The sequence below is a fragment of the Panthera leo genome, chromosome A3 (assembly GCF_018350215.1).
Source record: "Panthera leo isolate Ple1 chromosome A3, P.leo_Ple1_pat1.1, whole genome shotgun sequence".
NCBI classification, from domain to species: Eukaryota; Metazoa; Chordata; class Mammalia; order Carnivora; family Felidae; genus Panthera; species Panthera leo.
In genome coordinates, this window is record NC_056681.1 from 102,347,045 (window position 1) to 102,372,426 (window position 25,382).

Genomic DNA, 25,382 nt, shown 5'->3' on the forward strand with positions numbered 1-25,382 from the left:
GCTTATCTTATTATTGCTGATCTCCCTCTTCCACCTAAATACACACACACACACTTCCCTTGGATTGCTGAATCTGTCTCACCCTCTTGACCCTGCTGATAGATGCTTGAGAGTTCCTTCTTTGAACACTTTGGAAGTATTCTTCTAGAAAGTATTCTCTCTTATAGGTTCTTTCTGGTACTTAAATTTCCTTTACACGGCTAATCCCAACCCCCAGTCTTTTTTTTTTTTTTTTTACATTTATTTATTATTTTTTGGAGAGAGCAAGGGAAAGGGGCAGAGAGAGGGGGACAGAGGTTCTGAAGTGGGCTTTGCACTGACAGCAGAGAGCCTGATGTGGGGTTTGAGCTCTCGAACCATGAGATCATGACCTGAGCTGGAGGACACCCAACCTGTCACCTAGGTGCCCCTCCCAACACCCCGGTCTTGCAAGAATTAGACCTTGACCTCACATAAGTAAAATGCTGCTGCTGAGATGACTCAAACCTTCTATTAGCAGAATCTAAGTAACCATGGGCAGGACACAGTATTGAGGTTGGGCTGGGCTACGATAGCTAATATACCTTTGCCCCAAGTGAATAGTACTGTTCACAGTTAATATCAGGTATATAATCACCTGCCACTCATAAACAGTCCGAACTATCCAGTGTCAGTGGTGATGGATGATCACATTGCCTGGATTTTCTGCTGACCAGTCAAGTCAGGGTATGTGTAATAACCAACACCTCTTCTGGCACTGAAATTAATGACATGTTAAATTGGCCTGGGCCTGGAAGGGAAGACTGGTTGCCATCCATCTTCTTGTAAGTCAGCCTGGTTGTCCTACGAGGAGTTACGGAGGTGGCCATTCTCATTCATTGTTGCCTAAAGTAAGGAAAAAGGATTTGGTCTAAGCTCTTATCAGTACAACTAACTATAGTATTTGATGGCGTGGTTTATATTTCTCTTTTTTTCATTTTGTTTTTTAAGTAACCTCTACACCCAGTGTGGGGCTCAAACTCAGAACCCCAAGATCAAGAGTTGCATGCTCCCTGACTGAGCCAGCCAAGAGCCCCTAAAAAGAATTCTTAGCCATGATATATGGAGGTACAGAGGTGGTGAGGTAAAACATCTCCACTATAGTGCCCCGGCAACCTTGCATGTCTCCACATAGCCCACGTAGGCAAGGCTAAACTGAAGTCTGATGCATGTCGTGGAGGAACACCTTCTAACCCCCTAAACTATGACAAGATAGGCAGTCTTCTGAGGAGCTGTCATGAGACAGTTTATCATCTGCCTCCCTGGTTCCAGAGAGGCATGGGACTTTAGGTCTCACCCTCCTATGAGGACCACCACAGACTATAAAACGCTGGCTATAGTTTATAGAGTTGGCACCAACATTCAAGGGGTGAGGATTAGACAGGACATTACGGCAGGGGGTGGGAATCTTGGAGGCCACCTTCAAATTCTGCCTACCACCGCTCTTGCCACATCGCACATCCTTAGCCGCAGTCTGGCACGGTGCCATCCATCATCCACATTGCTGTCATCTGGCCTCTTTTGTTTTGCTGTCACCCTGCACAAGGGCCATAGGGATCTGGCACTTCTGACTGCTCACACTTTCACTCTCTATATAAGTAATAAAGTGCCCAATCTGAAAAAGTAGCTCATTGTTTCTTTGCCCGCTAAACCCGTCAGCTAGGCCTTACCTTGTCTTGATCCCTCCCAGCTGGAGCAACCACACTGCAGTCCTCTTGGCCATAGCGGGAAGACAGCAGGCCTACCAAGTGGGAGAAGGAATCGAACACCAGTGGAACTGCAGGACATGGCCAGTGAGTCCAGCAGGAGTTGGAGAATTGACATGGGACTGGATTCTCCTTGTGTTGCATCAAAGGAGGCAAACCATGAAGTTGGATGGAGAGTGGATTGAATTGGGAGCACTGCTATGTGGTACAGGATGTAACACCCTGGCAAGGAGCAGGCAGTGGTATTTATGCTCTACTTGGTTGGCTCATGGAAGCTTAGAAAAAGCAATGGCTTGCACTAAATGAAACAGAACTGCCAGCACTGCCATGGCAAATAGTGGCTGAAGGGATCAAAAGACTCAGAGAAGTGGGCATGCTGGTGTAGACAGGCTACTGAGGACAGAAAACCCACCAGGTGGCTGTGGTCCACAGGAGGACCTGAAGAACATTCTATTTTTCCCAAGTGATAAGGAATGTGCTAGTGAATATGGCCACCAGCATGGGTAAAAAGTCCAGTGGCTGCTCCTCTCTAGGCCAGGGCTGATGGGAGATGCCCGTGCAGAAAGAAGTACGCTTCTAATTCTGATGAGGATGACAGAATCTCAAAATAATAGAGGCCAGTGATGGCACGCCACTGCCAGCCGCAAGGTGGGTAAGATTACTATAATACATGACAAGAACAGTTGTAATTCACAGCAGCCAGAGGAGTCTGTTCCCATAGAGAATTATGGAGATGGTATTAGAACATAGTATTCCTAGGGGGCAAGATATAGCTTAATTTATACAACTAAAGGGAATCAGATGGATGATAAAGGCTCAAGGCAGCCATCCCAGTAAAAAATTATGATCAGTTGCCCATCAGACCTCTGACTGAAGGGAGGCTGAGCTGCATAAGGAAAGATCCTACAATGTCATGGCAAATGTATATGGTAGTGATGGTCCCTCTCCAAATGGACCTCTAAAGGGACCTCAGAAGAAAGGAGAATAACCAGATATTTCAAGGCCTGTTGGACACAGGATGAGTTAACACTGAGAAGCAGAGACGTGAAGTATCATCATTATGGAGCCCAGCTCATACATGGCATCTGGGCCAGGCCAAGTCATAGTGGACCCACTGTGCCCATAGATCCACCGGATGCTCATTTCCCTGATCCACAAATAGATCACTGGAATGGACATGTTTCCCAATCAGAATAACCCCATATGGTCCTCAGCCTGTGGGGAAGAACCACTATAGGGGGAAAAGTCAAGCGGAAGCCTCTGAAACTGCCTCCCCTGACCAAAATAGTATGTCAAAAACCATATTCCATCCCAGGGGGGATTGGCCTAACAAATTAGTGTCACCCATAAAGATGAAAGAATGTGCAGGTGGAGGTGCCTATCATACCCCCTTTTAAATCACATCTGGTTCCTGCACAAACCAGATGTATCCTAGCAGAAGGCAAGTAAACAACTGTGAACACAACCAAAGGGTAGCCCCAGTGGTTGGTTATCACGGCTTTGCCTGAGAGGTGTCCAGAAGATGTTTCTTGGTTGAGCTTAACAGGCTATCAGGAATGCAGTACGCAGTCTGATCTGGCAAATGGCTGTTTTGCATCCCGATCAGGGGCCATTTACAATCTTGCCCCAGGGTATAACTCTCCCAACCTCTGGTTGTTGTCAAAAATGCCTTGGGGTGGAATTAGGACCCCTGAGAGCAAGTCTGGGTTAGGTTAAAAAAAAAAATCTTGCAGGGTGAAGAGCAGGAGTAGACCAACTAAAAGTGTTTACAGAGAATTGCAGTCATATGCAACATAATGTTGAGCTCCCTTTTGGAACACAAGCTCTGGGAATCTGTACTCATTTCTGGTACTCCTTTCCTCCCTCAGGATGGACTGGGGCAAGAGACCTTGGAAGCAATGAAAGGGGTTACTTCCACAAGCCTCCTAGCCTCTCTCCAAGACCGACTTGGCCCACTTTTTGACCCTGTCCTGCAGATTTTGCATTTATTGTACCTTCCTTCCCAGCCATTCCAAACAAGAGACTTGCTCTTTCTCACCTAAAACTAAGCAGGGACCTCCAACTTCTTCCACCTGTTGGCCCTTAAACTCCACTCGCTGCATCACAGGTATCTTAGGAATCCTTGACCCTCAGCCTCTAAGGCTCTCAGCCTGTGCCTCCCACAATTGACCTGTGAGTCCAGCAGACCCCACAGGTGCCTCAGAGCTGCCCAAGTTCCTCTAAAATAATTTTTTGTATGTATATATGTATTGATGTATTGTATTTAAAAAGAATTTTTTTTTCACTGTTTATTTTTGAGAGGCAGAGAGACAGAGCACAAGCAGGGAGGAGCAGAGGGAGAGGGAGACACAGAATCCGAAGCAGCTCCAGGCTCTGAGCTGTCAGCACAGAGCACGACACGGGGCTTAGACTCACGAACCATGAGATCATGACGTGAGCCAAAGTTGGACGCTTAACCGACTCAGCCACCCAGGTGCCCCTATTTATGTGTTGTAAAGAATCTTTCTTCCTGGAGAAAGCTTCTTGCTCAATTCCAGGCCCGAGTAATCCTTCAGGCAGCCTGGGTCACAAGTTATGATGAGCAGGAATGTCTCTGGGTATTTAACATTCTAAGGCCTCTTCTTGTAGAATCCCTTCCTTCACCATTTTTGGGCAAGTATTTGAGTTCCCACCGTGTGACAGCCACTGTGCTTGAGCTGAGAGTATCAGGATAGCATCTAGACTTTCAGCTGACTTCTCACCAGCAAGATCGGAAGCCAGAAAATGATGGAATATACCCAGTGTTCTGAGGTGAAATGACGGTGTGTCAGGACTCCTTCAGGTTCAGCAATTCGTATAGTCGGACTCATTCCATATAGTAAAAAGACATAAAGCAAAACAAAAAACAAGCAAACAAACAAAAACAAACAAAAAAGGAAATGGTGCGTGGGGCACAGTCCAAAGGAAACCAGGTGCAAGCTTCCAAGAGTCCTCTCCCAGGGGAGTCACACAGGACACGCTCGATTCTTCCAGCAGAGTTGTGACAACATGTGTAAAATGTTGTCCATCAGGGAAGCTCATTAGAGGCTCAGGGTGTAAGATTTGTACTGGGAACTGGGAACGTAGGCACCTCTGTCTAGCACAGATCAAAATTCCAGACTCCCAGTAGGAGAGCAGATGTTCAACATAGACCATATGGTACAGTTTCGACACAGTAAGCCATTCTTGTCAGTCAGGGAATGATGGGAACACTTCTGAAATCCAAGGACCCACATGCCAGCCTCAGGCCATCCTCGTAAGCAGTCCTTTCTAAAGATAGCGGTCTTGAGCCACCCTGTTAATGCTTTTTTTTTTCACAGACTGTCAACTTGGAATTTTACAATCAATAAAAGTACCCTTGAAGAATGAAAGCAAAATGAAGACATTCCAAGCCAACAAAGTAGAGGCTCTGCCTCCAACAGAGCTGCAGTACAGATGGAAAGCAATCCAGAAAAAAGATCGAAGGAAAGAATGAAGAACACTTGTGGTGCAAAACATAATAAAAATGTCTGCCAGGCTTAAAATAACAAGATGAACAACAAAATAAGGGGGAGAGGATGTGAGGCTAGTGTATTCAAATATCCTTGCATGATGTGAAGGATGGTAAAACTATTCACTAATTTTGGACTTTAATAAGTTAATTGTGAATGTCAAAATACCTAAGGTAAGAATTATTAGACTAGAAATAGAAATCCCACACTTGTACAAAGGAAAAAAAAAGGAATTCTATAACAGTATTTCACCAGTACAAAAGAAGCCAAAGATGAATAGAACTAGAAGAAAAGGCAAAATATAAAGCACAAAAGAAGATGACAAAAGTATTCCAAACGGGTCACTGATTATCATATAAATTATAATAGAATATACATAATATAAATAACTGAAAATTTTCACTTAAAAGATTTATAGTAAAGGAATACAAAAGGATGTATTTAGACAAACTAAGGAAAAGAAAGCAGATGTGGCTATGTTATTATCAGACCAAATAGAATTTAAGGCAAAAAAGCATTACTAGAGATAAAGAGGATCACTCCATTATGATAAAAGGTTTAATTCACCAGAACATGAAATAAATACAAACTTCTGTGAACCTAACTGAATAGCATAAAATACTGTATATAAATAAAAAATGGGCAGAACTACAAGCAGGAATTCACAATGCTACTATCCATGGGATATTTTACACATCACTTTCTGTAATATTTTGATCAAGATGTTACTATATTGACTAAACTTGGCAGCCAAAGGCATTATCTTTGGGGCAAAAACGGAACAACAGTTGTGGAGCACACATTGTTTTGAATTTCACATCGAGCTTTTACGAAAAAAGATCCCACGTAACATTGTTCACCAAATCTCAAAGGATTGGTGTCACTCCTTGACCATAATTCAATTAAGTTAGAAAGTGTTAACCAAAAGAAAAGTAGAAAAACGCCATATTTGCAAATTCATGAAATAACTTCTATTTTATTTATTTTTAAGTATGTTCCATGCTCAACGTGGGGCTCAAACTCACCACCCTGAGATCAAGTCACAGACTCTACCCCCTAAGCCAGCCAGGCATCTCCTCATGAAGTAACTTCTCAATATTCATGTGTCAAAGAAGAAGTGGAAATCACTTAGGATGCAGAAATGAAAAACAATGATAATGCTACCATATCACAAACACTGTCTAGATATTACAGCCCTAAATGCTCATGTTAGAGAAAAATAAAGGCTAAAAGTGAAAGATCCATGTAAGTAACTTAAGTTACAAAAAGGACAAAATAAATGAATTTCTAGACGATGAACTGCTGCATTAAAGTTACTGGTATTTTTCTTAGTTGTATTAAATCTTGCAGACATGCTTTCCCAGTTTATACTCCTAGTAGCTCTGGTTGGAGCAAAATTTCTTACACTCTCACCAACTTTTAAAAGAAATAACTTGCTAAATTAAGTTCTAGGATAGGAGTACAAATGTATTTTCAAAATGTAAGTTAAATTGTATGGCTCATCGTGTGAAAATAAGGAGCAAATCATCTATATTCTCTGGGTCTAAGTATCTAAAATCTCAAGGGGGGTTTGTACCAGCTCAAATCTACTTTCAAGAAATATTATGAATAATTAAGTGATGTAAAACCTTTGAAATTAAATTAGAAAAATCAAAATGCTATGGAATGTAAGTTATCAAAATATTGATGAAGGAATGACAACAACTCAGGTTTGCACTCTCCTTCCAAAAGAAGTAAATGGGGGCGCCTGGGTGGCTCAGTTGGTTAAAGTGTCCGACTCTTGATTTCAGCTCAGGTCATGATCTCACAGTTGGTGAGTTCGAGCCCCATATCAGGCTCCATACTGACAGTGCAGAGCCTGCTTGGGATTCTCTCTCTCTCCCTCTATCTCTACCTCTCCGGCTCTCTCACTCTCTCTCTCTCAAAATATAAACTTAAAAACACATTTTAAAAAAAGGAGTAAATGGTATTCATGGTCATTAGACTACATTCTAGGCAGCACTTAAAACACTTGATGTAAGTGGTCTTGCCATATCCTCACAACAATCTGATAAGTATTTTTAGCTCCATCTTACTGATAAGCAAACAGGCTCAGAGAGCTTAAAAACCTTGCCTCTTCTCCTCCTCCCCTTGCCCTCCCCACCCTCCCCCAAAAAAAAAACTGGAAAAAAGTGAGGTCAAGAATCAGATTCTGGTCATTTTTAAAGCTGTGCTCATCCCACTAGCTGCCATATTGTGGATATTGCCTCATATCTGAACCTAATCTTTGGAAAGCCAAAGTGCCCCATCATCCAATGGAAAGGAAAGAGCTTATGGAGATCGGCAGATAGAGTTTTGGCTGAAGTCCATCTCACAGTGGGCCAGGTGAGACCTTGAACTAATCTTGTGGTTATTTCCCCAGTCACATCAGATATATTTCCCAGCTGGTGAAATCCCCACATTTCTTTCCTGACCCAAAGAATAAAGCCTATTGTGATGGGACAGGTCAAGTGAAAGATTCTAGAACTGCTCCTCCCCACCTCTACCTTAAATACTCAACCAAAAATCAATGCCCTATCCCTGGGGGAATCCCTATCTCTTGCTACCACCATCCAGAACCACCACCATCCAAAGCTCAAAAGATGCAGACCTGGTGATCCCCAACATATTTTCATTTAACTTATATGTTTGGCCTGCACAAAATTCAGATGATAGATTTTCACAAATTTAATCAGGTGGTGATGCCAATGCTCAATAGGCCCATGTACAAGTGAGAAGAGTGTACATGGAATAGTCCATGTATGAGATGGCTTGGCCATAGTGGGTAATGGAGTCCATGCCTGGGTTCAACAGAATGGCTTTTCCCTCACAAAGGCTGGTATGCTATGACACTGATGAGTATCCAATCTGCCATCAGAGGAGGCCAACACTGAGCTATGGGAATTCAGAAATATGGTTTAGTCTAGCCAAGCTGTCATACTACAAAAACATCACAGTGACCAAACTGCCTTACTAAGGTATTTAGACAAGGAGGAGATGAGAGAGGTAGAGTCTGAAATCTTTGTGAGTTGATTTCCAAGGAGAGTGTTTCAAAGCTCAACAATACCAGAAGCCTGTGGATGATAGAGAGCATATAGATTCATTGAATACTTGGACTCTCAGTCCCTTGTTGGGTGGCTTTGCAGGCTTTGTTACAAAAGGTGCACCACTGTCAACCTGCAAATGATCCAGAAAGCCAAATACATGATAGTCTGGTTTCAAACACCACAATGGTATGCCTAGAGTCAGCTAATGAGACTGGACCAGCAACATCATAACCTAAAAAAGTGTAACAATGGTGAAGCACTGTTGGAAGCCAAAAAAACGAGAGTCAAAGGTCCAATGTAGGCAATCCATCAAGAATGGGTAGAGCCAATGCCCCTGTCCTGTGGATTCCTTCACTGTTAAATAAAGGGGCCAATTTTTGGCAGAAGTCATAAGTCTTGCATGTAGTGGAGGCTTCTGCATCAGAAGCAGGGTCCTCAACTTTGTGTCCAATGTAGGATGGTGGATGTAGTGCCATGTTCAGTATGACTGTGGGTTCAGGAGGCAATGTGGACCACACAGGTTGGACCAGCACCTTGACTCCAATCAGTCTCCTCAGAGAAAGGGTCCTTACTATGTGTCCAGTATGCTGAGTCATGAACTACAATTTGTTCTTAGTCTGCAGCCCAAAGAGTCAGTAGTTTTCTAAGTAACAGAACCGATGGCTAATCCAATGGGGACAGGCCAAGAGTCAGAAAAAACATGACTTAGAATATCATCTAAAGCAATGGTTCTTCCCTTGTGCATGTTGGGTAGGAATCTAAATTGGCATTGCCACTGTGGAAAACAGTATGGAGGCTCCTCAATAATTAGAAATACTATGTGATCCAATAATTCCACTACTGGGTATTTATCCAAAGAAAACAAAAAAGACCCATTAGAAGAGATATAATATGCACCCTGTATTTACTGCAGTATTATTTACAGTAGCAAAGATATGGAAACAACCTAGGTGTCCACTGAGAGATGAATGAATAAATAAGATGTGGTATAGGGACACCTAGGGGGTTCAGTTGGTTGAGCATCCGACTCTTGATTTCAGCTCAGGTCATGATCTCACAGTCTGTGGGTTCGAGCCCCACATTGGGCTCTATGCTGACAGTGTGGAGCCAGCTTGGGATCCTCTCTGCCTCTCTCCTGCTCGCTTGCTCGCTCTCTCTCTCAAAATAAATAAAACAAACATTAAAAATTTTTTAAAAAGATGTTATACACGATGAAATGTTACTCAACCATAAAAAAATAATGAGATCTTACTATTTGTGACAACACAGATGGATGTAGAGGGTATTGTGCTAAGTGAAATAAGTCAAACAAAGAAAGACAAATACCATATGATTTCACCTACATGTGGAATCTAAAAAAAAAAAAAAAACAAAACAAAGCAGAAACAAACTCATAAGTACAGAAAAAAAACTGATGGTTGCCAGAGCTGAGGGGATGGGGGGATGGGCAAAATGGAGGAAGGGGAGTGGGAGGTACAGACTTTCAGTTATGGAATAAGTCAGGGGGATGAAAAGTACAGCATAGAAAATGTAGTCAATGGTATTGTAATAGCAATGCCTGGTGACACACGGGAGCTACACTTGTGGTGAGCACAGCACAATATATAAAACTGTTGAATCACTATGTCATACACCTGAAACTAATGTAACACTGTGTGTCAACTATACTTCAATCAAGAAAATAGTAATACATTAATTTTAAAAATAAAGTGATGGTTCTTAACCAAGAGTGATTTTTTTCGTCCAGGAGACATATGACAACGTCTGGAGACATTTTTGATTTCCATGACTGAGGGTTGGGATGCCACTGGTTATCTAGTGGGTAGATGCCAGGATGGTGATAAACACATTACAGTGCCTGGGACCTCCCCATGCCCCTGCAGAGAATTATAGTGCCTAAAGTGTCCATTGTGATGAGGTTGAGAACCTTGGTGAAAGGCCCTTCAGTCCTTATTGCAGTTGGTCTTCCAGAGTTGTCACTGGGGCTGGATGGGTGTTCCCCATTCTAGCCTACCTTTGTATCTGTTTTAAATTCTCCATAATGAGGGCACCTGGGTGGCTCAGTTGGTTAAGCATCCAACTTCAGCTCAGGTCATGATCTCACCATTTGTGAGTTTGAGCCCTGCATCAGGCTCCGAGCCCTGCATCTGAGCTCTGAGCAGCCTGGAGCCTGCTTCAGATTCTGCATCTCCCTCTCTCTCCTCGCCTCCCCTACTCACACTCTATCTCTCTCTCAAAAATAAATAAACATTAAAAAAATTTTTTAAATAAATTCTCTGTAATGAAAAGTGTAATTAAATGTAGAGGCCTAAGGAACCAGAATTCTGGGCAATCTCCATTCTTATTCAGACTTTCCAGAGATTCCTATGCTTTCTGAAGTCTGAGAACATGACTATAATTGCCAGGAATGCTAGGAGGATTGTTTTTGTTTTTTGTTTTTGTTTTTTTTCTGGGCCCAACAGAGACTCAACAGAGACTCTGTTATGAAATTTCCCACCAATCTTTGACAACACACTTACTTGCAAACATTTTACTTCTTCCAGATCCTCTTTCTAACACTTGAACTAAAATTTTCTGCTTGTGCTCTCTTCTAATTTATCACCTTCACAAGGGCCGGGAATTTTGTCTGTTTTGTTCACTGATACAGGTAATCCCAGCACTTAAAACACTACCTAACACTTTATAGATGCTCAATAAACATCTGACTGACAGACTGAATGGATGAAGGAGGGAACGAGCTAGCTTTTTAAAATTTGTGAGTTTTTTTTTTTAATGTTCATTTATTTTTGAGAAAGAGAGAGCATGAGCAGGGGAGGGACAGAGAGAGAGGGACTCACAGAATCCAAAGTAGGCTCCAGGCTCTGAGCTGTCAGCACAGAGCCTGATGCAGGGCTTGAACTCATGAACCGCAAAATCATGACCTGAGCCAAAGTCAGTCACTTAACCGACTGAGCCACCCAGGCACCCCAAAATTTGTGGGCTTTTTTTTTTTTTTTATTTTTTTTTTAACGTTTATTTATTTTTGAGACAGAGAGAGACAGAGCATGAACGGGGGAGGGTCAGAGAGAGGGAGACACAGAATCCGAAACAGGCTCCAGGCTCTGAGCTGTCAGCACAGAGCCTGATGCGGGGCTCGAACTCACGGACCGCGAGATCGTGACCTGAGCGGAAGTCGGCCGCTTAACCGACTGAGCCACCCAGGCGCCCCATGTGGGCTTTTTTAATAGCAATCTTTTTCGAGATAGTATTCACACACCATAAAATTCAACCTTTTAAAATTCAACCTATTAATTTGGTTTATAGTATATTCACAAAGTTGTACAATAATCCCAACTAATTCCAGAACATGTTTATCACCCCCAGTAAGAAACCCTGTACTTTTAACTAACTTGAATTTAAATAAAAACTTGAAGCATTTAAAACAATAAAAATAAAAAGGGAAAATGAAACAAACACACAAAAAGAAACCCTACACTCATGAGCATTCGCTCCCCGTTCCTCCCTCACCTTAGTTCCTGGCAACCGTGAATCTACTTTTCTGTCTCTGGATTTGCCTATTCTCCGGCCATTTCATATAAATGGAATCATACAGTATATAGTCCTTTGTGACCACCTCCTGTTACTTAACATGATGTGTTCAAGGTTCATCCATGTTGTAGCATGTAGCAGTATTTCACCCCTTGTTATTTAAATTTTGTTTTAACGTTTATTTTTTTTTTTTTATTTTTTTTTTCAACGTTTATTTTATTTTTTGGGACAGAGAGAGACAGAGCATGAACGGGGGAGGGACAGAGAGAGAGGGAGACACAGAATCGGAAACAGGCTCCAGGCTCTGAGCCATCAGCCCAGAGCCTGACGCGGGGCTCGAACTCACGGACCGTGAGATCGTGACCTGGCTGAAGTCGGACGCTTAACCGACTGCGCCACCCAGGCGCCCCTAACGTTTATTTATTTTTGAGACAGGGAGAGACAGAGCATGAACAGGGGAGGGTCAGAGAGAGAGGGAGACACAGAATCTGAAACAGGCTCCAGGCTCTGAGCTGTCAGCACAGAGCCCGACGCGGGGCTCGAACTCACGGACCGCGAGATCGTGACCTGAGCCGAAGTCGAACGCCCAACCGACTGAGCCACCCAGGCGCCCCTCACCCCTTGTTATTTACGGCTGAATAATATTCCATCATACAGAGATAGCTCGTTCTGTTTGTCTATTCATCAGTTGATAAATACTTGGGTTTTTCCCACTGTTGCGCTATTATGAATAATGTTATGAACACCCTTGCACAAACTTTTGTGTGAACATGTGTTTTAAACTCTTTCGGGTGGAATATACCTAGGAGGGGGATTGCTGGGTCATATGGTAACTCCATGTTTAATTTTCTGAGGAAGTGCCAGGCTGTTTTCTGAAGCAGTGGCACCATTTTACATTCCCACCAGAAATGTATGATACTGTGACTACCATGGGTTCTTGCGTAACAATGTATTTCACAAGAGTGAAAAGCACCCACTTAGCACCCAGTTTCTTGCTTCTTCTCAAATTCAGTAAAAATCCTGATTTTAACAAGTCAGGGATTTTGCTGAAATGAAGGCAAAAAATAATTTAACAAAATATTTAATAAATCTGAATTCTACTTGTCTTTATTTTATTATTCCTCCAACCATCATCAATCACCCAGACATGAGCAGTAAATGTTAAATGGAGTCCCCTATGATATGCTGTCAACTTTTATTGTCTATAGCCACAGCTTTATACATTGGGGTGTTTTTTTTTTTTTAATGTTTATTTATTTTAAAGAGAGAGAGGAAGTGCATGCACCTACATGTGACCTGAGGAGGAGCAGAGATAGAGGAAGACAGAGGATCCAAAGCTGGCTCTGTGCGAGAGCCCCATGAAGGGCTTGAACTCATGAACCATGAGATCATGACCTGAGCTGAAGTCGGATGCTTAAGTGACTGAGTCACCCAGGCACCCTATACATGTTTTTTGATTCTGTTAATGTAAATATGTGTTTATCATGGGAGGAGGATAAGACATATTTCATTTAGCATCTTGTCACTTTGGCTTTGTAAATATTGGATGTATTGGTGCAGGGCCTCCGTTACACTCTTGCCTTGGTTGCGAATGTTGGGGGCCAGCTGGTAGCTGCCTAACTCTGCTTTGTGATCTAAGCAATTAATCTCTTTTTTTTTCCCCTTGCCAAATCTGGTAGGTACAAAATGCTGGATAAGACCTATGGTTTATTTTGTATTAAAAAAGAATTTTTTTTTAACATTTATTTATTTTTGAGAGACTGAGAGACAGAGCATGAGAAGGAGAGGGGCAGAGAAAGAGGGAGACACATAATCCGAGGCAGGCTCCAGCTCTGAGCTGTCAGCACAGAGCCTGATGCAGGGCTCAAACTCACGAACTGTGAGATCATGACCTGGGCTGATGTCAGACGCTTAATGGACTGAGTCACCCAGTGCCTCAGGATCTATGGTTTAAATGGCAAGTAAGAGAACAGCCCTCCCAAAGGAAGTTAATGAGACCAGGTCACTATCTGCTCAAGTTGAGGTGGACTTTCAGCCTCTCTTCAGGGCTGGGGACATTACCAAGACAATGAGTTTAAAGTGGTTTAAAAACAATAGGCAGACTTACTCTTCTGGAAATCTGACCCCTTTATGTGAAAATGCGGGTGGGGGGAAGGCCATGTTGCTCTGTGCAGCTATTACAAGCCTGTTTCAAGGTGATTCCACTTGGTGTTATTCTCCATGAACACAGATTATGAGATGTCTTCTCCATGAACTGAAATTTTCTTGGACTTCAATCAAATGTAGACAAGTAGAATGAAAGCATGGCCCAGCTGATGCTTCCACCTCTGGCATTTCTCCAAACCAAGGTGGCCTTGATGCCTAGGAAAGCCCCATGCACATGGCAGCCTGGGGAGCAGGGGCAGGAAAGGCATCTCCCCATGAGGAAGAACATCCACATAATTTTTTCCTGTGCATGATGTGAATCCATAAATTCATGAGAGACAAAAACCAACATCCTCTAATGAAAATTTCGGACTTAGAGGACATTAATAAAATGCTGTCATAAAATTCCCAAATTCTCAAGGAACACTTAAAAGTTAAATTAAGATCTGTCACAGGTACATACATGCAATTGAATAGAGGACAGGCATCTGATCAGAAAAAGCGGAAATATAAAATTTTAATTTGGTGGGTAAAAAAACCGTGGTATTTCTGTCCTCCTATTATCATGCCTTCCCCCTTTCCTATCTTGTTGGGAAAGAAGGTTGAATTCTCCATTCAGTGCTATGGCAGTCAAGGGGTGGGGAGTGGGTAATCCCTTCACAACAAAAAGAAGAAAACCAACTCTCTTCTTCACACGCAATGGTTCAGGAAACTGTAGGGGTGAACTGCAAGGAATTAAAAGCCTGAAGGATGCAACCAGTGTGCAGAGCTCATAAACATGACATGATGTAAGCTACAGGATCTGCATCTGAGTAAATGGTTGCATATGCAGGAAATGGGAACCGTGTGAGGGATCACAGCAAGGGTGAAGGATTGTCCCTCCCCAGACAAGACTAGCACAAGATTAACAGAGTCCTTGTTTCATCTTTAAAATGAGCAAAACGAGGGGCGCCTGGGTGGCTCAGTCGGTTGAGCGTCCGACTTCGACTCAGGTCATGATCCCACACTCATGGGTTTGACTCCCGCGTCGGGCTCTGTGCTGGCAGCTCAGAGCCTGGAGCCTGCTTCCAATTCTGTGTCTCCCTCTCTCTCTGCCCCTCCCCCACTCACTCTCTCCCTCTGTCTCTCTCTCTGTGTCTCTCAAAATAAACATAATAATAAAAATAAATAAATAAGTAAAATAAAATGAACAAAAGGGGAATTGTATATAGTCAAGGCTTAAGATACTGGGCAGCAACAATAATGCCACCAAATCTTTTTCCTTTTAATTTCTTTTTGAAAGACGAATGTGTGAGTGGTACTTGGCCAAGTAGAGGTGGAATATTTGATTAAGAAAATGATGTTATCCAGAGTTTGTAAGGCTACTGGATTGAAATGATGTTGAGCCATTTAAGTTAAGGTGTTATCAGTTGGATTGTACTTTATATTGTGTCTTAGATTTTTTTTTCTTTCTCTTTTTCTTTTTTTTTTAGAAAAAGCAATTTTTCTGGACTGTAGCTAAAAACAAAGAGGATGATAGGGGCAACTGGGTGGCCTAGTCGGTTAAGCGTCTGACTCTTGGTTTCAGCTCAAGTCATGATCTCACGTTTCATGAGTTTGAGCCCCGCATTGGGCTCCACACTGACAGTGCCGAGTCTGCTTAGGATTCTCTCCCTCTCCCTGTCCCCCTCGCTCTCTGCCCTTCTCCCCCTCGAAATGAATAAATAAACTGAAAAAAAAAAAAAAAAAAAAAAGAGGATGATGATGGCCTGAACAACAGTCATCAAGAAGTTCTTCTCCAACGCTTCTTGTACTTTATGTGATCATTCATTTCCCCCCAACGTTTTATTTTGGAAAATTTCAAACCTACAAAATGCTGCAAGGACAGTACAGCATACCCTTCACCTCGATTCATCAATTCTCAGCCTTTTTCCATATTTGTTCTTTCTAGACAGATATAGCTGTAGATACCTGTTTATATGTAACATGTATATATACATGTACTTATGTATAAATATACATGTATATGAAGGATAGGTATAGGCACATATCTAAACTTAGATATAGGTATAGGCATATATAAACACACATTTTTTTCCTGAACTGCTTGACAGTAAGTTATGAGACTTCAACCCTACACACTTCAACATGTATCTCCTAAGAAGGACATTCTTCTATGTTAACTCAATATCATTATCAAACCCAAGACACTTAACATTTCTTCAATACTTTTATCCAATATCCAGTCCTTATTCAAATGTCCCCAACTGTCCAAATAATGGCTTTGAGAGACTGCCCGCACAAGGGTAATATCTCTTCAGTCTCTTTTAATCAAGCACTGTTCCGTGGGTATTTTCTTTCATGATACTGATGTTTTTGAAGAGTCCAAAACAGTCACTTCACATGGTACCTCTCAACCCAGATCTGCCTGATGTTTCCTTTTTCTTTTTTTTTTTTTAATTTTTTTTTAACATTTATTTATTTTTGAGACAGAGAGAGACAGAGCATGAATGGGGGAGAGGCAGAGAGACAGGGAGACACAGAATCGGAAGCAGGCTCCAGGCTCTGAGCCATCAGCCCAGAGCCTGATGTGGGGCTCGAACTCACGGACCGCGAGATCGTGACCTGAGCTGAAGTTGGACACTCAACCGACTGAGCCACCCAGGCGCCCCGATGTTTCCTTTTTCAAGGGAGGTCACGAATGAGAGGTTTAGGTATTGCTATGAAAACACACAGAAGTGGAATCTGGGCCTGTGAAGAGGGCAGGGACAGGGAAGACTCTGAGGGGCTCTGGACTGACTGAGCTCAGGTCTGAATGATGAGTAGCAATTAACTCAGCACACTGAGCCATCGAGAGCAAAAGCACCCCGGGCCCAGGGTCCACGACGCTGTAGCAAAAGAGAGCGTGGCGGCCGAGGGAAATTACAAGCTTGGGAAGACAGCTTGGGGCTGAGTGTTCCCGTCAAGAAATCTAAGAGGAAAAAAAAAAAAAAGAAATCTAAAGAAAAGTCTATGCAGTCAAGTGAAAGCCCACGGCAGGGGCCTGGGCTAGTGATAACTATCTACGAGCCAGTGATTTAATATGCTCTATAATGAATGAGATCACTGCAGAGAGTAGAGAATAGAAGAGATGGGGTTTAGGCCTTGAAAAATACCACCACATGATGGCTGGGTGGGAGAAGGAGGAGGAACAGCCAGAGAAGGAGGAGGAGACCTGCAGAGTGTGTGTGAAGAAAGACAAAGGAAGAAGGGGTTCAAGAAAGTAGTAGGGCAGTTAAAGAAAAGATCATCTGACGCTTGTTAAAACAGTAAGGAAGACTTTATTCGGGCTATTGCAATAGGGATATGGCAACCGGGGAGCAAGATCTGGCTCAACTCTGAATCCAAGGCCAAGTGGAGATGTACAGCCAACAGAGTGTCGGTGGATGGAAAATTACTAAGAGGGGACATCAACGATTCTTGCCTTTACCAAGAATCAAAGGTAGGGCATGAGGAATTTGAGTAGATGTCAAAGATGAGGAGATTCTCACTAAACCGACTTCGTAGAATTCTTTGCTGAGACTGGGCTGGGAAGGCCAGACACAGGATGGGGGGGTCAAAGCTGAGATTTAGTCAAAGAGAGGCCCAGAGGAACCTGATTAAAATTTGATCAAGGAGAGAGTCCTTGTCAGGGGTCAGCCGTCCAGAGCTGCAGGGATGAGGACGGAAAAAGTATAACCACATGGACGTCATTTGACTTCTGCAAGAGCTATGAAGTTTGAGGATATCTTTTATACAGTTCTATGTAAAAATACTTATTTTTAAAAGTAATTCCTTTTGTATATCCATATATGGAAATATGATGAAGCCATAAAAAGAACAAGAGAATTATTTATGTAGTGATATGGAATGGTTGCCAAGTTAAATCTTTAAGTGATAAAAGGAAGGTGCAGAAGAACATGTATAGTAAGTTAGCATTTGTATAAAAAAGGGGGCAATAAAAATACACAGACATATATATGGGGGAGTGTGCCCCCATATAAATGCGTTTGCTGGTGTATGTGTAAGATGCTTTGCAAGGAGATACAAGCAACTGGTAGCACTAGGTGCCTGCAAAGACAGGAACTCAGTGACCCAAAGCATGAGCAAAGACTGTGCAATGCACAGCCTTTTGTACCTTTGGAATTTGGGGCCACATGCAAGTATTGCTTATTTTTAAAATTAGTGTATGAATATTCTGAGATATTATAATTTGCATTTCGCTAGACATATGTTCAAATGATAATATAAGGAGATCTATCTTCATTTCTAAGTTATATGTATCCCATTTTATAGACAAACCATTATTTGTCCAATGTTTCCAACTATTCATTATTAAAAACTATACTGCAAGGTCTTTCCTGTACATTCATGTTTGTACGCACGTTTCTGTCGCATAAATTCTGATAGATGGAGCAAGACAGTTCCACATTCCCTTCCAGAAAGGCTGCTCTAGGCCACACATTTCCTCCATCCACACCAGTGGATGCCCCTTGCTCCATGTGTTTCACACTGAGTATCCGCCCCGAATTGTGCAAGGTCTCTAGTGTGGCAGAGACGAGGCCGAGTGCTCACTTGCTTTTCCTCTGGAGCACACAGGTAGGCCACATTTCCCGGCATGCCTTGCGCTGAAGCAGGGCTGAGTTCTGGTTGATGGCAGTAGTGATATACAGCAGCACGGCTAGAGCTGGCCTCTAAAAACTCTCCCCGTGGTCCTCAAGCTTTCTCTCTTCCTTCATCTGCTCAATGGGTACAGAGGGTCACATGGAGGACTCTGAGCTCTAGAGTATTACTTGTCAAGCAGAGAAATAAACTTATCATATCCCATTGCTGCCTCCCCCCCCCTCCTAACTAGGATTTGACCCACACACCCAGGACCTGTCACCAAGTCCTTTGCTCAGATGTCATCTTCTCGGGGCACCTGGGTGGCTCAGTCAGTTACGCATCCAACTTCAGCACAGGTCTTAATCTCAGGGTTCCTGAGTTCGAGTCCCGCATTGGGCTCTCTGCTGCCAGTGGAGAGCCTGCTTTGGAGCCTCTGTGCCCCGCACCCCCCCCTCCCCCCACCGCCCTCTGCCTCTGCCCCTCCTCATCCCTCGCAAAAATAAACATTTAAAAAACAAACAAACGTCATCTTCTCAAAGGGCATTCTCTACCACCCAACCTAGCACAACCTTCTGCCATCACTCCGCTTATCTGACCACCTTTGAGGGATCTGATTGTCTTCTAATACTTATATTTCCTCTGAACCTTCTTCCCCAGACAATGCTGCAACCTTGATCAACCTGGCTAGCACCATTTAGGGTAGGAGGTGAGACATAGCTGCAGGTGACCACTAGGCCCCTGACCTCAGCCCGCCACTCACCACTATTCTGGGGACCCTGTACCTCACGACAACTACAGCCGCACTTCCCAGGATATAATCCAAACAGAGGATGGTGACCACCTTCTTCATTCATTCTAAAACACTTATTGAGCACCTACTATGTAGTAGACACGATTCTAAATGCATTCAATATACCAGGGAACAAATGAGACAAAAATTCTTGCCCCATTCTGGTGGACGAGACAGACAATAAACAGTAAGCCCAATAAATAAGTGCCTTATATGAAAAGAGGCGATGGGGTGAAGAAGTTCAGGGTAAGAGGTAGGTGTCTATGCTAAGTCGGATGGAAAGAAGGTGACATCTGAGAAAAGACCTAGAGGTGACAGTCACATGTTTATCTGGGAGAAGTTTTCCAGTGAAACAATTATGCAAAGTCCCTGAGGCAGGGCCAAGTCTGCAGTGTTCAAAGAGCAGGAAGAATTCCATGTGGCCGGGAACCTGGAAGGAAATGAGGTCAGAAGTAATGATGAGGAGGGTGCCCAGATCACACAGGTTTTAGAGGTGAGTGTAAGGACTTTGGCTTTTGCTCTGAGTAACATGATGTGCCTTGGCAGTTTTAGAGAAGTGACATCTATTCTGACTTACATATTTTAAAGCAATTTTTTTAACGTTTATTTGTTTTTGAGAGAGAGAGTGTGCATGCGTGCATGGGGGAGCAGAGAGAGGGGGGACAGAGGATCTGAAGTTCTGTGCTGAAAGTACAGAACCCGACGTGGGGCTCAGACTCACAAACCTTGAGATAATGACCTGAGCCGAAGTCAGAAGGTCAACTGACTGAGCCACCCAGGAGCCCCTATTCTGACTTACATATTCAAAGGGATCCCTCTGGTCATCGTACTAAGAACCTGCCCAGGGGTGGGAGCTGAGTAGAAATTGGGAGAGCAGGGAGGAGGCTGCTGCAGAAACCCAGGGAGAGTGACAGTGGCTGGTGCTAGATTTGATAACAGGAAGTGTGGCTCTGTTTGAAGATGGGGCCAACAGGATCTCCTACCGCACTGGCTGCTAAGAACACAGGAATCAAGGAGCCTTCCAAGCCAGCCTGAAGAGCTGGAAGAATGGAACCACCTGAATTAGGGAAGGCTGAAGGTGGAGTGGTTCTAGGAGCAGCATCGGGGGCTCAGGTCTGAACTTGGTAAGGCTGAGAAGTTTCAAGACATCAAAACAGAGACACTGGGTAGGCAGTTGATTGCAAGCGTGGAGTTTGGGAGAAAAGTCTGAGTGGAGACTGAACTTCAGAAGTTGACTACTTTCCATAGTTGTTGTTGCTGTCCCCACCCCCACCCCACCCCTGGTCTATATTTTGTGACTCAAAATAATGAATCATGCGTGGCCACATCACTCTGAATGATAGGACTTATGTGTGCAGCTGAGGAGCACTGTAGTTGTGTGTTAATAGTCTTTTTTTTTTTTAATGTGTATTTATCTTTCAGAGAGAGAGAGAGCGTGTGCACATGTGGAGAGGAGGGGCAGAGAGAGAGCGGGAGAGAAAGAATCAATCTCAAGAAGGCTTCACACTGTCAATGCAGAGCCAGACCCCAGGCCCAATCCCACAAACCTTGAGATCATGACCTGAGCTGAAATCAAGAGTCAGACGCCCAAGCAACGGAGCCCCCCGGGGGCGCCAACAGTTTGTCTTCGACTGTGGGTTAACTGTTGTGCTCTCTAGAGAGACCACACTAGTCTAACTTTCAGCACTTTGAGTAGCGTGACTGTGTTTTCTAGGAGTTCAGACAATGAAAATGAGAATGATTACGTAACAACACCAGCATGACATAGACGTCACTGAAACACAGATCCGGTGATTGAGGCAGGTGAATGACAAATGGGAGGATGCGTGTAACTGGGTTAGGAAAGCAACTGCGCAGAAAGGAATGTGAGCTCGCGCACAGTGCGCAGACACGAAAGCACCCACGGAGACTGAATCTCACAAGTTCAGGATAAGACAGGCGAGTACTTCCAAATCTATCAAAAATGGGGGCTTTTCGGTCTCCCCCAAAGACACCAATGCTCAGTGGAAACTAGCCGCCACTGAACTGGGGTGGGCACACCACACAAACAAGCAGGCATTATCATACAGTATCCTTCCCTTAAGGATTCAGATATTGCACATTTCCAGATTCAGATAGTGCAGCTCAAATGTCCTGTGGGCTAACAAAAGGGGGAAATTCTGGAAACAGATGTGTTGGCCCCCTAGGGTGCAAAACCGATTCTGTCAGGTCTTCCTGTAGTTGGTTATTCATGCTATAGTTAGTCTTCCTATAGTTAGTCCACTGCAGCATGGCAGCAACAACAAACGTGCCCCCTAGCTCTCAGGTACTTCGATTCGAAAAATGGAGTTTCAATCAACTTTCTTAACTCCTATGACTACTGCAATGCAATCACAGAAGACGTAGAAGATTGCTGATCCTTTATCCAAAGACAAACTAGACTTTTCTTATTTCTTTGCATATTTGGCGGGCATGCAACCCATCCCATTCAGTCTCTGTTTCTTAGCAAGGAAAATGAAAAGACCTTACTTGTTAGACATCCTGGACATCTTCTGTACAACATTGCTAAAACAGAGATGTAATTTACTTACCTGTGACATTGAGGTGTTCATAATGTGCATTTTGGTCATTTCCATTTCCTCAAAATTCACAGACGCATTTAATGAGATTTTTTTTACTTGATCGCTTTTACTTCATTATGTAAAATTTGCTTTGACGCGCAGCTCAGCAAGCCCACATCACACTAATTCCTGGTGTCAGTCCGATGTGATGACATCAAGCTCAGTATCCTCTTGACAAAAGCACTGATCATGGAATAATTAGGATTTTCGGTTTCACCACCACATAGAAGAAAAGAAGGGTGTCCTCAAGACTGCAGGCAGTTTAGAGAATTCTTACTGTAAAGGGAAAGAGAAAAAGCAAACTTACCGTATTGTCAGAAGAAAAAAATATGTCGTTATTTTTTCTTCAACGTAGATAATTTGCTTTTTAATCAGTACTATTGGGTTTACATTCTCTTTTTTAAGTCTTTCATTTAAAGGGGTGCCTGGGTGGCTTAGTCAGTTAAGTGTCTTGATTTTGGCTCAGGTCATATCTCATGATTCATGGGAGTGAGCCCCAAACTCAACTCATATTGAACCCTCTGTCAGCACAGGGCCCGCTTGGGATTCTCTCTCTCTCCCTCCCCCACTCATGCTCATGTGTACTCTCTCTCTCTCAAAATAAATGAACATTCATTTATGTATCTTAAGAACATACACGTTTGCCTGGGCCTGGTTCCATGGGACTTGTGCTCTGCTGGGTACAGATGCTCGGGGTTGTTCTGGTCTTCATTTTCTGGTCTGCATATCCCCCTTTTCCTCCCCAGCACCGTGCACTGCTCCTCCACAGTCCTGGTGTTATTCTCAGTGGCTTCTCCTGGAAAGTACGAGATTTGCCTTGGACTAGACTATCTGCCCACACTCTGCAGCAAGAGCAGCTCCATCAACCGTCCAGGCATCTGCCCTTGGGAGCCTCAGGAGGGCAGATCCCTTTGTTACACAATCTTGTCCATGTCCTTGGCATTTTTTTTTATTTTTTTTTTTATTCTTGAGAGAGAGAGAGAGTATGAGTGGGGGAGGAGCAGAGCAAGAGAGGGACACAGAATCTGAGGCAGGCTCCAGGCTCCAAGCTGTCAGCGCAAATCTCGATGCGGGGCTCAAACTCACAAGCCATGAGATCATGACCTGAGCTGAAGTCGGCCACACAACCGACTGAGCCACCCAGGTGCCCCACATCCTTGACGCTTTTGCCGCTTCTTAATACTTTTCAAAGTGACACTCTTTCCTTCTGTCCAGCTGACCTGACATACCATGCATCCCATAATGTCTGGCCCATCAGAGAAGAAAGAACGGATTCAAATTATTTGGGTCTGACCTTGTTTCACGTCACCACCTCACTGGCAAATATTTATTGGGTTAAAAAAGAAAGACTATGACACTCGTCAGCTCTCTGTGTCATCAGGGGCTTCCAGATAGGCTCAACAGCTTTCACACCTTAATTCCAAGCACGTTAATATTATAAAACACAGTCAACCAAAATTGAGAAATTCCAGTAGGACAGCACTTCTCATCCTTGCCTGCACACTGAAATAGATTTTCAAATCAGTATATACATTTTTTTAAAGTAGGCTCCATGCCCAACATGGGGCTTGAATCCATAACCCAGAGATCAAGAGTCACATGCTCTACTGATTGAGCCAGCCAGGTGCCCCTTGGTATATATTTTTTAATACCAAAGTCTGGGTCTCACCCTAAAACATTCTGATTTAATTGCTGTAGGGTGTGGGCTCAGACTTTTTAAAAGCAACATACTTTATGGTAGAAGCCAGCTGGCTTTTTTTTTTCTTTCTTTTTTTCTTTTTTTTTTTTAAAGCTCTATGCCCAACATGGGGTTTGAACCCATGACCTTGAGATCAAGAGTCACATGCTTTACCAACTGAGCCAGCCAGGTGCCCTGCCAACTTGCTTTCTTTCAGGGTTATAAACTTCCTTAGAGAATCTGGTTCTATTTGTGCATATTCTGACTGAAAGCTTTTCACAGCATAAATAAGGTGCTTGCTTGCCCACTGAAGGGAAGTACTGACTGAAATACTTATTTCTTATTCTGATGACTTTATCAACAAAGTCAGTATATTCGAAGGCAAGCACAGATCCTCAGTTCAACCACCAAGGTGAAATGGAGATTGCTGGACATCTGCTTTCTGCTTAACAAACCCTACCTCCTCACCTCTGCACTCCCTTGACTGCCATTTTCTGCCTCCTCAGAATCCTGAGGGTCATCGGCTCACTCAACCACTTCAGCATCTGCACACGTCCCCATACACCGCCACCTGTCCCTCCCCGCACTGTTCTCAATACTCCCTCAGCCTTCATGCCCACCACTTCTAGGTGGCCTACTTGGTTGAAGGTAGTCATTCTTTGTGAACTGAGTCAAGCATTTTGAAAGCATTCCTGTTATTGCAATACCTCCACCAATGGCAGTTGTGACAGGATGCAGTGATGGGTGGCAGCAGCAGCGACAGGCAGCAAAGGAAGTTGAGATGATGGTGGCTGCTGTTAAGGCAGCCGTGACAGGCTGGGGCAATGGCGGCTGTGGCAATGGGTGGTGGCCATTGTAATGAATGGCCACAGGGTGGCTACCACTGAAGTGAACTGCACTGAGGCAGCTGCTCTTTGCTAGAGAGCTTTCTCTCCACCGAAGTCCACTCTGCCTCTGTATCTGACAAACAGGAAGCAGCAGGGAATTTGAAACTCCAGTCCCCTAAGTGACCCTGAACTAAATGACTGATGGGGGTTAGTGTATAAATACCCCCCACCTCTTGAGTGGGAAGGTATGTTCTCCACTGTTTCCCAGAGTTCCCCAGAGAATTAAGCTGTTGCCCAGTGATAATCTGCTTGATAAGGCAGCCTTGATGTACTGCTTTCCCTTCCTGTTTCACTTCCCTCAGCCTTACCAGGGCTTTCTGGGGTCATCTCCCAATGCCTTGCCTCAAAGTCTATTTATGGGGGAACCCAACCTAAGATAGTGCATCATGAACCAAGGATTATGATCCAAGCACAGATGGCACATTAACAAAAGCTGACCCTATGCCAAGCCATAAAGTCTCAACATATTTCAAAAGATTGAAACCATATAAAATGTGTTCCCAGCCCAATTGCAATTAGGCAAGATAACTAGAAAAATCCCCATATGCTTAGGAATTTAGAAATACAGTTTTAAATTTCTAAATAAGCTGGGATCAATGAAAAATGCAAAACAGAAAGGCTTGCTTTGTGGGAAATTTAAATACATACATTAGAAGAGAAGAAAGATGAGGTGCCTGGGTGGCTCAGTTGGTTAAGCATCTAACTTCGGCTTAGGTCATGATCTCACCGCTCGTGATTTCGAGCCCCGCATTGGGCTCTGTGCTGACAGCTCAGAGCCTGGAGCCTGCTTCAGATTCTGTCTTTCTCTCCCTGTCCCTCCCCCGCTTGTACTCTCTCTCAAAAATAAACATTAA

At 43.5% G+C, this 25,382-nt stretch overlaps 1 long non-coding RNA gene and 1 other non-coding gene across 2 annotated transcripts; both read right to left on the minus strand.

Annotated features, from left to right (window-relative positions):
* Positions 1–342: 342 nt before the first annotated feature.
* LOC122216329 lies at positions 343–22,887 on the minus strand. The gene is made up of 3 exons (XR_006200832.1): positions 22,601–22,887; positions 21,934–22,239; positions 343–864 (listed from the first exon to the last, which is right to left on the minus strand). It is a non-coding gene; the product is annotated as an uncharacterized LOC122216329 (long non-coding RNA).
* Positions 22,888–23,760: 873 nt separating this feature from the next.
* TRNAK-CUU lies at positions 23,761–23,833 on the minus strand. The gene has a single exon. It is a non-coding gene; the product is annotated as a tRNA-Lys (tRNA).
* Between the last annotated feature and the right edge of the window lie 1,549 nt (positions 23,834–25,382).